Raw genomic sequence first — 13,129 nt, 5'->3', positions numbered from 1 at the left:
ATCACCAAAAAAGAGAGCAAGTGCATATAGTCTTGCAGAGTCTGTGGCTTGCCAGTCACCCCACGAAGAGCCACAAGAGCTTCCGAGTGATTGCGAGAGCACTGACCTCGGGAACATAATCGAGAATGGTGCTTCACTGCCTTGAAACTGGCTATTGTCAGTTGTGAAAGACGAGCCAAAGGACAGTCGGCAAGCAGTTTTCTACGAAACAGGGAATGAACGCAGGTATTTTCAATATTCTGAAGAGCGTTGAAGTTGAATGCATTTCTTTCACGAAAGTGTCAGGAGAATAACTGGCAGTGAAAGCACAAAGAGAGAGAAAGCAAAACTTATTTAAAGTTGCACAACATAGTTGCTTCCGAAATATGTAAATAAAGTCATTACATTTGAAATTGAATACCCGATTGTCGTGCCATTTATCTGTTTCGTGCATGCATTATACACAGTCCAGTCACATTAATGTGACCACCTGTCAAAAGCCAGAATAACCACCTTTCGCAGAGCAGACTGCAGCGAGACGTGTAGAAAGAGTCAATTAGGTTCCTGGAGGGTTCACTGGGATCTTGAGCGATGCCGACTCCAGTGCCGTGGCCAGCTATGCTAGATTGCAGTGAGGATCCATGGAGTGAACAACCCGATGGAAGGGTCCAGTCTGGGCCGGCCTTCCGGCAATGGTTGCAGGGTGTTTGCTTTTAGAGGTTTCACGCCGTATACACCATAGTCCATCCGTCCGATGGAGCATAAAACGTGATTCATCGGCAAATGCCACCTGTCACCACTCAGTGGACGTTCAGTTGCAGTACTGGCATGCAAATGCCAGCCTTCGTCGCTCATGAACATCAGTCAGCATAGGTGCATGAACAGGCATCTGCTGCGGAGGCCAGACGCAGCAACGTTCACTAACGGTAGTTTGGGAGACAGTTGGTAGCCCCTTGATTCATCTGGGCAGTGAGTTGCTCAACAGTAGCACGTCTATTCACCTGACCGCATCTCTGCAGCCGTCGTTGACCTCTATCATCTATGGCCCGTGGTGCACCGCATTTGCCACGTCGCTGATTTTGGACACTCCCATTTTGCCATGCACGGTGTACTTTTACCACAACAGCACGCAAACAGTTCACAAACTTGGCCGTTTCGGAAATGCTTCTGCCTTTGGCCCCAAAGCCAATGATCATGCCCTTTTGGAGGTCGGATAATTCGCTCCGTTTCTGCATTACACCGATTCCAATGTTTTCCGAAGCCCTCACACACCCTTCATATACGCTCAACTGCACTGTGCTGCCACCTGCCTTCTGTGATTGGTTATTTAACGTCGACGTCGAAAGTATGTGGTGGTCACATTAATGTGACTGGACTGTGTATTAGTGTTGTCTAATGTGGAAAACTCAGTAATAATACCAGCAATGAATATATACAAAGCATGGGAATAAATGCTAGTGAGGACCGTGAAACAGATGTGGGTTTCGTCCAGAACATCTGATCATCATGGCGAGAAAACATTCACTTCTTCCTTTCAAGGTCACGCATGCACTTGCTGTCAACCCAAACGAGGACCATGTATGCAGGGTGCACAATGTTAGCATCAGATTATTGGCGCGAATTTTCAAGATAAGTATATCACAATACAACGGTGCGTTGCGACATGTATTTTGAGCATCAGCCACAAGCAAAGAGCGGAACACTGAAGACATAAAAGCTGCAACGGGCGGAAGTATAACACAATACAGCGGTACGTTGCAACACGTATTTTGAGCATCAGTCACAAGCAAAGAGCGGAACACTGAAGACACAAAAGCTGCAACGGGCGGGGTCAAGTCCGCCGGTTTACTAAGCATCACGCGCATTAAGACCTCAGGAGAGGACAATGCGCATCATAGCACACAAATATATCAACGTGCACCAGTAATAAACACTGCCTTGGCAAACGCACCGAAACCAACTTGCTACTTTGACGCTGGTACGCGTGAACGTACTAACTTCTCCTAACGAGCTCAACAACAATGTTCAAACTTTAACTTGTGTGATAAACTCGCAGCAAATTTTGAAAAACGAATAGTAGCTGCTGAAGAACAGGTATTTTAGGAGCTCGCTACACAAGCGCAACATTGGAGCTAGCAGATGACACTTGCATCGACAGCTCAACCCTCGACTGCAGCGCTGCGGTGGCAGGAACCGCAGCGGGCCGGCAGAGTTTCGAAACTGAAGTGTATCTATAAACAATGTGCAAGACTCCCGCGCGACTGACTACTCGAGGCAGTTTGCGTGTATTCGCGGACATCTTTCACACTCGAAAAAACACTTTTATGTAGCACATATGAGCATCAGAAAGTTGTATCGGTAGTTTTTCATGTCACTCTACAATTTTCTCATTGACACTTTTCATCTAGTCGTAATATTTAATAAGTTGATTAATTAATTACAACTAATTATTTAATGAGGCACAATGCAAAAATACTCTGAGTATCTCCAAACGACGGCAAACAGTATTACCTTGGTTCTTCTGTCCAGCTACGTGGCATTCGCATATTTTTAAGCCTTGCTGCATGATAGTTGAGACACCCTGTATACGCACTTCATAAACTATGATTTACCTTTAGAAACAGCACACAAGCAGCAGCAAACTTGGAACAGCATTAACTGACAAGCAACACATCTCATGATCACGACGACAGCTACAGTGACACTGCTGTTGCCTATTTCCCCTGCTTCAAGAACATCTCTGAATAACCTTGTTCGAAACGGGTACCCGTACGGTGCCCCTTCACAATCAGAAGACTTCCAAGGATGTGGTTGGAAACCGATGAGCAAATTACACACACAGTTCACTTTTTGGTAAAATTTGACAATACCTTTATAAAATTGTCGAATGACCCAGAATTCATAAACTTTAAGTAAAATTTGGGATAATTAGCAGTTACGGAACTGTTTGTTCAGAACTACTCCAGCAGTGCTACGACAGTCAGCTGTACAAAGATCCAAGCGCTTAAAGGGCCCCTAAACCACCTCAGATATTTTTTGAACATTTCAAGTAAACACGTGCATCGAGTTCAGAATGCCGTCACGATCAACCATGCCAAACGCTGCAGCGCTACGCGCCGCGGGCGCGCCACAAAACCAAAAAAACAATGCTTTCCTCCTCCCCTCGCCTTTCAGGTCACCCCAGCGGTCGTCATGATGTCAGCAGGGGGAATCTGGTGATGTCAACGGTGGAAACGATGTCCATTGGTCGAACAAGAACCTACGACTTCCGGTTTGTCTGTTAGCAGGTACGTGCACTCCCTGCTCGTCCTCGCCGTGTTGCTCGCTTGTGCGCGCTTGCGCATAGGTAATTACAGCCCGCAACGCAAGTGCCAAATCGCTCATGTTCCAACACAGTCATGCTTAGCGGTCTCATTAGCTGCGCGAACAGAGTGCGACAGTGTTGGCCTTTCCAGACGTGCGCGCAACACAGGGTCTATAGCGGCACGCTTCGCATAACACGCGCCGGCACCGCAGCAACATCGGGTAGCCGAGAAGCGCCGAGTCCACGTCCACGTTACCGGCACGCTAACTCGCCGCACGCCGTTTGCCATTCGCGGTGTGCCGTTCGACAGCGGTTTTTCTCGCGAGCGGCGAGATTTCCTTGCGTACGTAGAGAGGATGAGACCGGGACTCATTTGTGCGGCAGCCTCACCGCCGCTGATCGCTCGACGGCGCCGATATCGTCGCTAGGCCTTTTCCGGTTCCCTTCAAAGCTAAAGCGGACGGCGCTTCGAAATGAATTACCGCCGCTCACAAGCCGCAATATTTTATTATCGTTGTTATCGCTCTTCGCAATAATTGTACACACAGAAGAAAAATACGCTGATATTAGCGGCGCCGTCGGCTGCGATGCGAGCACAGCCAAGCCGGTCGTCTCCCGTCGGTAGCCGTGCAATCAGCTGCAGCCGATGTTTTCGTTGCCGGTGGCAGAGGCGCGCAGCTTCGCGGTCGTGCCTGTTGATCGTGCAGCGGGCGGGGCGCCGGCCGAACTGTCGTCTACTTTGGACACCTCTCGCGCGGCAGACTGGAGGCCATATCGTCGTCCGTGGCGCTAGCATGGCTAGCGTGTACGTGCCTTAACCGGAAGTAGGCAGTGTTTTGAGAAGCGCGTTGGCGATGACGTATGTCAGGTGTCATTTCGAGCAGCACTCGGCGAGGAGGGGAGACCAGCCGACGAGGAGAGTAGCGAAGGAAAGAGCGAAACGAGCGAGGGCCGTTTTTCGATCATCAAACGCGTGTAACTCCGCTATTAGGGCACCATTTCGAAAAATTCTTGCGGCTACGTGTTCGTTGTAGACTCGTGCAGAACTGCAACACCACAACTAAATTTCGGCCTCTGGGTGGTTTAGGGGCCCTTTAACTTCAATATCTGGAGAAACAAAAGGGTGCGAGTAGGGCATTGAGGGACACCTTCTATATTTGGAAACTCCTTAAGGTTTCGCGTGTTGACCTGGGCATACGATCACTTACCATCAATGCTTGGTGGAGGCGAAGCTGCGGTTACTGCAATGGCTCGTGAGCTCCAGCCTCGGGATGATGTTCATGGAGAGCAGCTCCTGAAAGAGTAGCTTGCAGGCGTATGGGATGCGCAGGGTAGCGATGGCACTCGACGAGCGGCAGAAGTGACACCAGTGCGAGTAGCCCAGCAGGCCACACGTTCGGCAGACATCCACCTACATGATACAAGGGAGGTCGAACAAAACAGTTTGGTCTGTGCTATCAGCAAGAATTTAAATGCGAACAGAGGAGCATGTACCCGAAGCATAGCTGAAGGCACAGTGTGCGCAATCAACCAGTCGTCACCAGAGACAGACGTGCACGGACCGCTTTGCCCGCCAGATGCTATTCAGATACACGGCTGAACCCAAATATAATGAACCCAGGGAAGGTGAATTATTTTCTTTATCGAACACACAAAAGTTACCGATACTCATGTAAAACGACTCCCTTGTGATTAACTAGACATTGGATATATCAGGCTCATGCTTGCAATGATTCTACAGTTAAACCTGCTTATAACGAACCTCCATATAACGAATTCCTGGATATAACGAAGTTTTTCTATTCCCCGCCGTTACTCCATAGAAGCACATGTATTTGAGACCTCTACGTAACGAAGTGGCAGCGGGAGACCCCTCGATATAACCAATTTTCCCCGCCGACAACTTAGAGATTTCGCCCCAAATTTTGTCATTTTTGCGCGAGCAGCATCCGGAAGCACCTTCTCCGCCGCGATAGAACGCGAAGCAAGCGCACGTGTGTGTGCGTGCGAGCGTGTGCGAGGCGGGCCTGCATCCGTCGACCCGGTGATCTTGCCGCTGTGGGCGTGACCTTTCCCCCTCCCTTCATTCAAACCTGATCCTGCCGCTTGCTGCAGCTGGCCTAGCCCGCCACGCCGGTATTCTCCTTTTCGAGTTGATGTTGCCGACGTGCTGGCAGACGCTGTGACACATCACACACGGTAAATGCGCACACGCGCTGTCAAACGCTGGCGGTGTGTGGAAGCGCCACTGCAGAAGCGAGCGAAGTGACCTTCGTGTTGTTGTCTATCCCTTTAACACAAACTGAGTGCCGAGAACACACAGCACGCACAAAGCTACGAGCCGCCGGCGCACCTACACTGCCTAGACTCTGCCCCAACGCAGATCGCTTTTCAAGATACGGCCCGCGCGACCGCACTCCGCCGCGCAGTACGCATTTGATGCCGGAGTACAGTACCACGGCCGCTTTTTTTTTTTATCCAGCGGCCCTGACAGTACAACGCCGCCTGCAACCCCCCCCCCCCCCTCGCTCCCTCGGAAGAAGGCGCGCTTTCTCCCTGCTTTTCTTTCGTGCACGCGCGAGATTTCTGGCGTTTTTCACTGGCCGACCTGGAGCAGGATTTTTTGCTCCACGGCTGCGAATCCGAATTTCACTGGTCGAGCTGGAGCGGGTTCGCGCTTTCCACTGGTCGTTTCGGATCAACTTGCTCCGCGCCGGATCACTCTCACTTGCTCCGCTGCCGAGGCGCGGATTCGGGCAGAAATAGGACAAGAAGCATACGTCACTTCCGCTCGCTGGGGGATGGCGATCTTGGTGGCCATGGAAACATGCAGAGCGGAAGTCAATTTTTGTGACGCCTGTGCGCAGACTTCAGGTGCGATCCAGCGCTAATTCTAGCCACTGTACCACCGCGGAGCATTTTCACTCTCCGCTGGCAGATTAGGGTTGGTGAATTGCGAGCACTCGCTCCAGGATTTCGGCGGCCGCTCCAGATCGACCAGTGAAAAACGCCATTAGACGAGGTCGTCGGCTCCCCTCGCACGTCACTCGCACATACAGCATACGGCGTGTGGCAGCTGCGTTATCGCCCTTGGACTTTATACGGAACATCGATGAGCCAAAACCAATTTTAGGGCCACAACGCGTCATAGACACCATCTTTAGATAGCAAATACAGATCTCAAGCCATACTTTTGCTGGCAGAAACCGAAAATACGTCATAGTTGTCGCCCCCGGCACTTTGGGCGGCCAATGCCATCGTCAAGCCACCAAGCCAAGCGACATGAAAAGTCAAAATGGCCACTCGGGCCGGCGCAGGATTGAAGTTCGCAACGTACGATGTGGGAATGGTCCCACAGTTGCGACGCAACAGCGGGGCTACCAATGCATTGGGTTCTATAGGAGCTGTGCCGGGACCGGCCGAAAACGACGTAAGAGGTGGGAAAATGCAGCACCCGGGAACGAAACAGCGGGGTTCTACTGTACCACTATACGACGCCATCGTGACGCTCGCTCTTGGTTTCCGATGCCTCGCGCTTGAGCGAAACGACACGCGTCCACGCATCCAGTACCTGGTGTGACATTCCAAGGATGAGTGCTTCGACGAAAACAGAAAACGGGTGCGTGTTACAATCGAGTCCGCGTTAGAATTGAGTAAATACGGTAGGCGTTTCTTTTTCGAATTTTCGTGCCGAACCTGCATATAACGAAATCCTCTTTATAACAAAGTTTTTCGGGAATTTGTCAATTTCGTTATATCCAGGTTTAACTGTATAAAGAGAAGTGGGCTCACGCAATGCCACACAATCTCGTGGATCGAAAATGCCCTTCTTAGTGGCACCGAGTTAACGGTACTAGCAAAGGTTATTGCCTACTACACGTAGTTTTCTTTTGAATAAACGGATTCCTTGCTCACTTCTTTTCTCCGGTGGAGACAACCAATCCGGTAAAATATCATTCATACATTCTCGGAAAAAATGCGAGAAAGAATGTACTGACTGGGAAAACATGTTGAGAAGTCAATAAGAATTTTGGCAGACTCAATTCTAGTTGACATCTACGTAACGCCAAGCATTGCGCGAATCATTGCAGCACAAGATGCCAACACGCGCTAAGCTGGTAGGGCTCGAGCAGCTCGAGGCACGCATTGTTGTTTTTCGAGCTTCAGCAAACTTAGGTTTATGCTCCTTGAGTTCGGCCTGGATCAGCAGCTTCTTCAGGCGAGGCATTTTCGTGGGTAGTTTTTTGTGCTCGCTCGGCGGGAATCATTGCAGCACGAGACACCGACGCAAGCTGAGCTGGTGGTGCCCAAGCGGTCTAAGATGTGGTTTCTCGTTTTCCTTTTGCGCAGTGTTTTAAGACCGCAACGGGAAACTGAAACGAAATCGAGCAGGCGGGCAATGGGGAAATACAGTGTCGCCAGAACAAAACATGATGCTCACTTCGCACAGCCTGCAGCAGGAAACGGTGGCACATTTGGGTTATTTCCCATTAAAATGCATGCGGTATGCTTCCAACAGCCCTACACCTCACGAGCTGTGAAACCGATAGATGTAGATGCTCATTGCAATAGGGTTGGCAGCGATAACTGTGAATGCAACAACCCGGGAGGAGATTTGCCGGTACTGGAAGAGGAAAGTGAGCGCGTGCCACCATTTTCAGGTGAGTGCTGTGGGGAAGCTGCCATGGCAGGCACTTACTGCTTTCGATCGTGCATGCCTTGAGGCTTTTTTTGTTAACATGAGATCTACTGGCCAGAAAGATTAAATTAAATTATGTGGTTTTATGTACCAAAACCACAATCTGATTATGAGGCACTCCGTAGTGGGGGACGCCGGAATAAATTGGATCACCTGGGGTTCTTTAACGTGCACCTATACCTAAGGGAAGCGCAGTCGAGGATGGCACAAAACAAGGTGGGGTGATGAAGTTAGGAAATTTGCAGGCACAAGTTGAAATCAGCTAGCGCAAGACAAGGGTAATTGGAGATAACAGGGAGAGACCTTCGTCCTGTAGTGGACATCGATATAGGCTGATGATGACGATACCTAAGTACACTGGTGTTTTCGCATTTCGCCCCAATCGAAATGCGGCTGCCGCAGCCAGGATTCGATCCCGTGGCCTCGTGCAGCCCAACACCATAGCCACTGAGCAACCACAGCGGGTAGTGGCCGGTAAGCTTATCATACAATCGCAGTTTGGCGATGTACTGAATGTTGGTGCTGAAAGATTGTGTTTCCCGGAAATATTAACCGACAAAAATTAAGCGTAACTGTATTGAGTCATTTTTTGTGCTCTTTATCATGAATGTTGGCACTTGGGAAATTGTATGAAACAGGATAATATGAAAGGGGTTCTAGGGTACTTAGTGTGAATGACACACGATGTTGCACACATGCAACACTGAGCATTATTATGCAAAAAATATGCAGATTCCATGCACTGTGGGAATCAATATTATGCGAAGCATTATTAAGGCACCATCTGGGATTTTGCGAAAACCAAATGGACCAACATTTCTTGAGTACATCAACAACCGTGTGTGTGACGGGAGTGTATGCGTCATGACAGCAGCAAGAGGACAATGATGGCAACGTTAGTGTGAGGGTGATGGCATGACTACTGATTTTTTGTAATTTGGCATTATAACACTATTTCATTTTCACTTGATTCGATCCCAAAGGCCAGTGCAGTCTAACATTGCATCTAAAAGCGCTAGCAGCCACAAGCGAAGAATGGGATTATAACTGTCACACTTGCTTTTTATAAGCAACTAGCTTATATGCGACGGAAAATGAGCACAGGAGACTGTTACTTGCACACTGGCTGCTATGTTCGGGCTAAGCTTGTGTGACAAGAAGCCCCCCAAGAAGCACAGAGAGACAAGTTCACAGAGAAGCACAAGTTCACAGAGAAAAATAACAGCACAAAGAAAACATAGCATATGGAGAAAGAAAATATGCTTTCCATTGTCTTTTAATCTACCTGTTCCAGATATGCAACAAAAGGCAATACAGTTGAACCTTGTTATAGCAAAGTCACATTTGATGTAAAAAAGTTGTCGCAGTTTCACCTGAAAGGCGAAGCATCAATTGCGATAGCAAATTTGTAGAGAGCTATACGGAGTAATGATATTAGCTTTATCAGCTGTATAAACTTGGACATGCAGCAGCACCGGCAACACGCAGAACTGTTGTCGACGCCATCGGCGTTTTGCCCGCGTTCGCTCAAAATGCGTGCGGCGTTGGTGACTGTTGCTGGAGCCTCTGATATAAATAGGCACTTGGTACCGCAGCTAAACGTCGCCTCCCTTCCCTCCCCCTCCCCCACGGCCTCTAGCGCGTCGGAAGAAGGCGCGTTTGCTCTACATATATGGTGATTGTATATAAGGAAAGAGACGCCTACTTCTGCAGCCCTTAAGGGAGCACGGCGCAGAACGCACGTTTGTTCTCCGCCATGCGTTCACTCCCTGTGAAAGCGCGCGTCCCTCGCGCCCTTTCACTCGCACATACAGCGTTCGGCGCGCGGCGACGATTTCATCTCCATTGACGTGATACGGAACCTCACGGCGACGGCGACGCCGACGGCAGAAATCTGCTTTTGAGTGTCCAATAATTGCTATCGCAATAAAAATATCCGTTACATAGTAGAAAAAATCAGAGACAACGAAATTCTCATTACACTGAAGCAATTTTGTATCTCTTGCGAATGACCATAGGATTCAATGCATTTTGTATCTCTCAACAACACACACCACTAAACTGTAATCGTGCATTAACAAAATTTGCTAGAATGTTTCATTGTCATTCCAATGCCACTTCATCAGCATCATAGAAACTTGGCAAGCGAGCGTCATAGCAAAGTGGGACGATATTGGAGTATGTGGCATATAGCCGAAGCAACAACGAAAGTGTCAGAATTACCACTACACACATTAGATAAACGTCATTTCAGAATAGGGTGTGTTGTCATTACACTGCCGTATACTATTCACATTACTATCGGACAGTTATCGTGAAATGAGTTCTGCTGCAATTTTTTTACAAGTGTGTATAATCCTTGGGGTTTGCGGACAAGGCAATCTACAAGAGCTTTAAGGGGGACATGGCATCTGAAGGTTCTTAATTTATTTATTGAGCAAACTCAACCTAAATGCAATTACTTTCTTTGTAGCTCAAGTAATAATGAGATAATAAATGTTAATTATTATTATTTAGTGAAACAAGATAAAAATATACTGGCCAGAAAGTTATGTTATTGCACGAGTGGAAAGCAGAATGTATAAGGATTGCAGTGCTGCAAGCAGTTTCCAATCCAACAACAAATAGCATTTAGCAGCTCATCAAAGTTCAGTGTTTACAGCACAGCTACTAAAAAAAAAGCAAATAAAAAATTACAGACGTAGAAAAATAAGAATGTGCTTCCAGCACTTCAAGCTTTATTTATTTAGCTGCGTATAGCAAAAAAAATTACAGCTGCAGCTGTCCTACAGCTTGAGATATCGTTGCTCTGAACGGGCAGGGTAAGTAAAAAGCTACCGTAAAAACCCACGTATAATACGGACCTGCATATAATACGAGGTGTTATTTGGGGATAGCAACAACAAAAAAAAAAAAGTTTTCACCCGCATATAATGTGAGTGAGGAAAACCCACATAGCATTTACAATCTAATCTCGTTATTCGAACACGCCTAATTCGAACTGACGCTGTGGTCCCGTCAAAGTTATGTGTATTGCTATGGGCGAAAATTTCCGGTAATTCGAACGCGAAAGCATTTGCAACGGTTAATTCGAACATACGGCGCACCGACAATGCCCTCAGCAGCGCCTCAAATCACGTGGCGGCGCCTCCGACTGGCATTGCTCCGACACCGCCATAGAGCAAAAGCTTAGGACAGACCCCTCAACGCCACGCGGAAAAAAACTCTCAAATAGCAAGGTCCCCGTTTCACCGTCACGCCGGAACACGCTTGTACGAGCCGACGTCTCGGCCAACTTCCTGACAACGGCAGAAAACGAAACTTCAGGGAAAGGGCTAAGTTGGCGCCGCGCCGACGAGAGCGGCGGAGGGCGCGTGCGGAGCCAGTCAAAAGTGGGAGGAGCTACGAGGGAGTTGAGAGGGATGGCGAGGGGAGCCACTGCCACCTAAGCGACGGCGTTGCTAAGGCCAAATGCGCTTATCTGCCGCCGTTGCAACTTTCCAACTGGGATGTCATCCGAGCCGTGACCGCTGCCCTCGGTGACGCCAAAGTGCCGCCCTACGGCGCAATTTCCGATGGCCTCGGCAGCTAAAATAACTTTCCTTTTAAAGGCAGCTGGGTACTACTTTCGCGGTCCCGACATCGTGCGAGATAGACTAGCGAACGTGCCGATTCTTAGCGTGGTCAAAATGGCGCCCGTTGAAAGCAGCAGCAGCAGTACCGACGCCACCGCAAGATGACGCATACTCCGCTACGAGTCTTGATGATGATAGCAGTGAGCAAAAACGAACCCGAAACTGCAAATTTTACGCTGAAAACTTTGGGATCCATAATACGAGGCAGAAATTTTACGTGGTAAAATTTAGAAAAAAACCTCGTATTATACGCGGGTTTTTACGGTAGTTCTGAGAAAATCAAGAAAAACGCAAACAGCTCGATTTATTCAGCAATATGGCAAAATGATTACAAGGTACCAGCTATAACTGGCTAGTATCCCCCTGGCACATAGTCATTTTGGGAATTGTTGCCCTGTGTGACGTTTTTGAGGGCCTGATGCATGTTTTCAGTGATGCACGCTTTTGAGCTGAAGCTTTCAATCGCCGCCGATCTTTTTCAGCCATGCGATCACTGCAAAATGAGCTGGGGTTGAGGCTTAGCTCTTGCATTATAGATGCAGACGCTTTGACGTTCCCTGCGTTAAACTTCAGCACTGCTTTCTGCCACAGCTGCCTGTACGGCAGTGGCGCACCGACGGGGGGGGATTCGGGGGTTGGAACCCCCCCCTGAGGCCTACTTAACCCCCCTTTTGTTTAACCCCCTTTTTTTTTCTTGAGCATTTGAGTATTGGCAACTAAGATGTAAGACGCGCAATCGTCTGCACACTCGCAAAAAGCGCATTTTTTTGACAATTTCCCGTGAAGAAATCGAAATTAGTGCTGTTTAGATGGTACTGGCAAACTGTCAACCCCCCCCTGGCAGAGATCCTGGGTGCGCTACTGCTGTACGGTGAACAGGGAGGCATGGCGATCCTTGGTGCAAGAGACAGATAACAGAGTGGAGGCTCTCGTTGCTGTTTTGGGTCTTTCCCCTCTGGCACCTCTCAAGCAACTTCTTTTTCACTCAAACGCTCGTAATAGGCAGCAAGGCCTGGCAAACATGAGGAGGCAGGTTTCGGGGATGTTTTGGGGCCGGCTCGCCCTAGCCTCTGCGGCCATTTTGACGGCACCACGAATTGGGGCCTGTTGGGCAAATGTGTGGTTTGAGTCAAAGTCATTGGAGGTGATGTGATAGTAAGTTGCCATCACTGCCTTGTGCATGGCATCTACGTCTCCTTATGCGTTTTTAGCGCCCATCCGTAATACGAGCTTAGTCTCGTAATTAGGTCTGCTGTGAGCCGACCCTTTCCACCGAGGCTCTAAGGCCAGAAGCTTTGTTTTTTAGAAACAAGATTGCGCAACGCCGTACCCATCCGTTTCTGGACGTGGTTTACGCAATCCTCCTTGTCTATTGCAAATAACCGTAAACTTTTTCCTCTTGCAGTGCAAGATAGGTACGGCTATCCCCATCACTCAATATAGTGGTGTAACGGAGGTTGTGCCGTTCGAGGGACCTTTTGAACAAAATGAGGGCGGCCTCCACTTCCATTT

The 13,129-nt window shown here is 48.7% G+C and overlaps 1 protein-coding gene across 5 annotated transcripts in view; it reads right to left on the bottom strand.

Moving 5' to 3' along the window:
* LOC119432728 (uncharacterized) overlaps positions 1-13,129 on the bottom strand; it is a 127,840-nt gene that overhangs the window by 19,623 nt on the left and 95,088 nt on the right. The window lies entirely within an intron of this gene.

This window comes from Dermacentor silvarum, chromosome 11 (genome assembly GCF_013339745.2).
Source record: "Dermacentor silvarum isolate Dsil-2018 chromosome 11, BIME_Dsil_1.4, whole genome shotgun sequence".
NCBI lineage: Eukaryota > Metazoa > Arthropoda > Arachnida > Ixodida > Ixodidae > Dermacentor > Dermacentor silvarum.
Note: the sequence above shows the minus strand (reverse complement) of the source record. Positions and strands in the feature narration are given on the sequence as shown.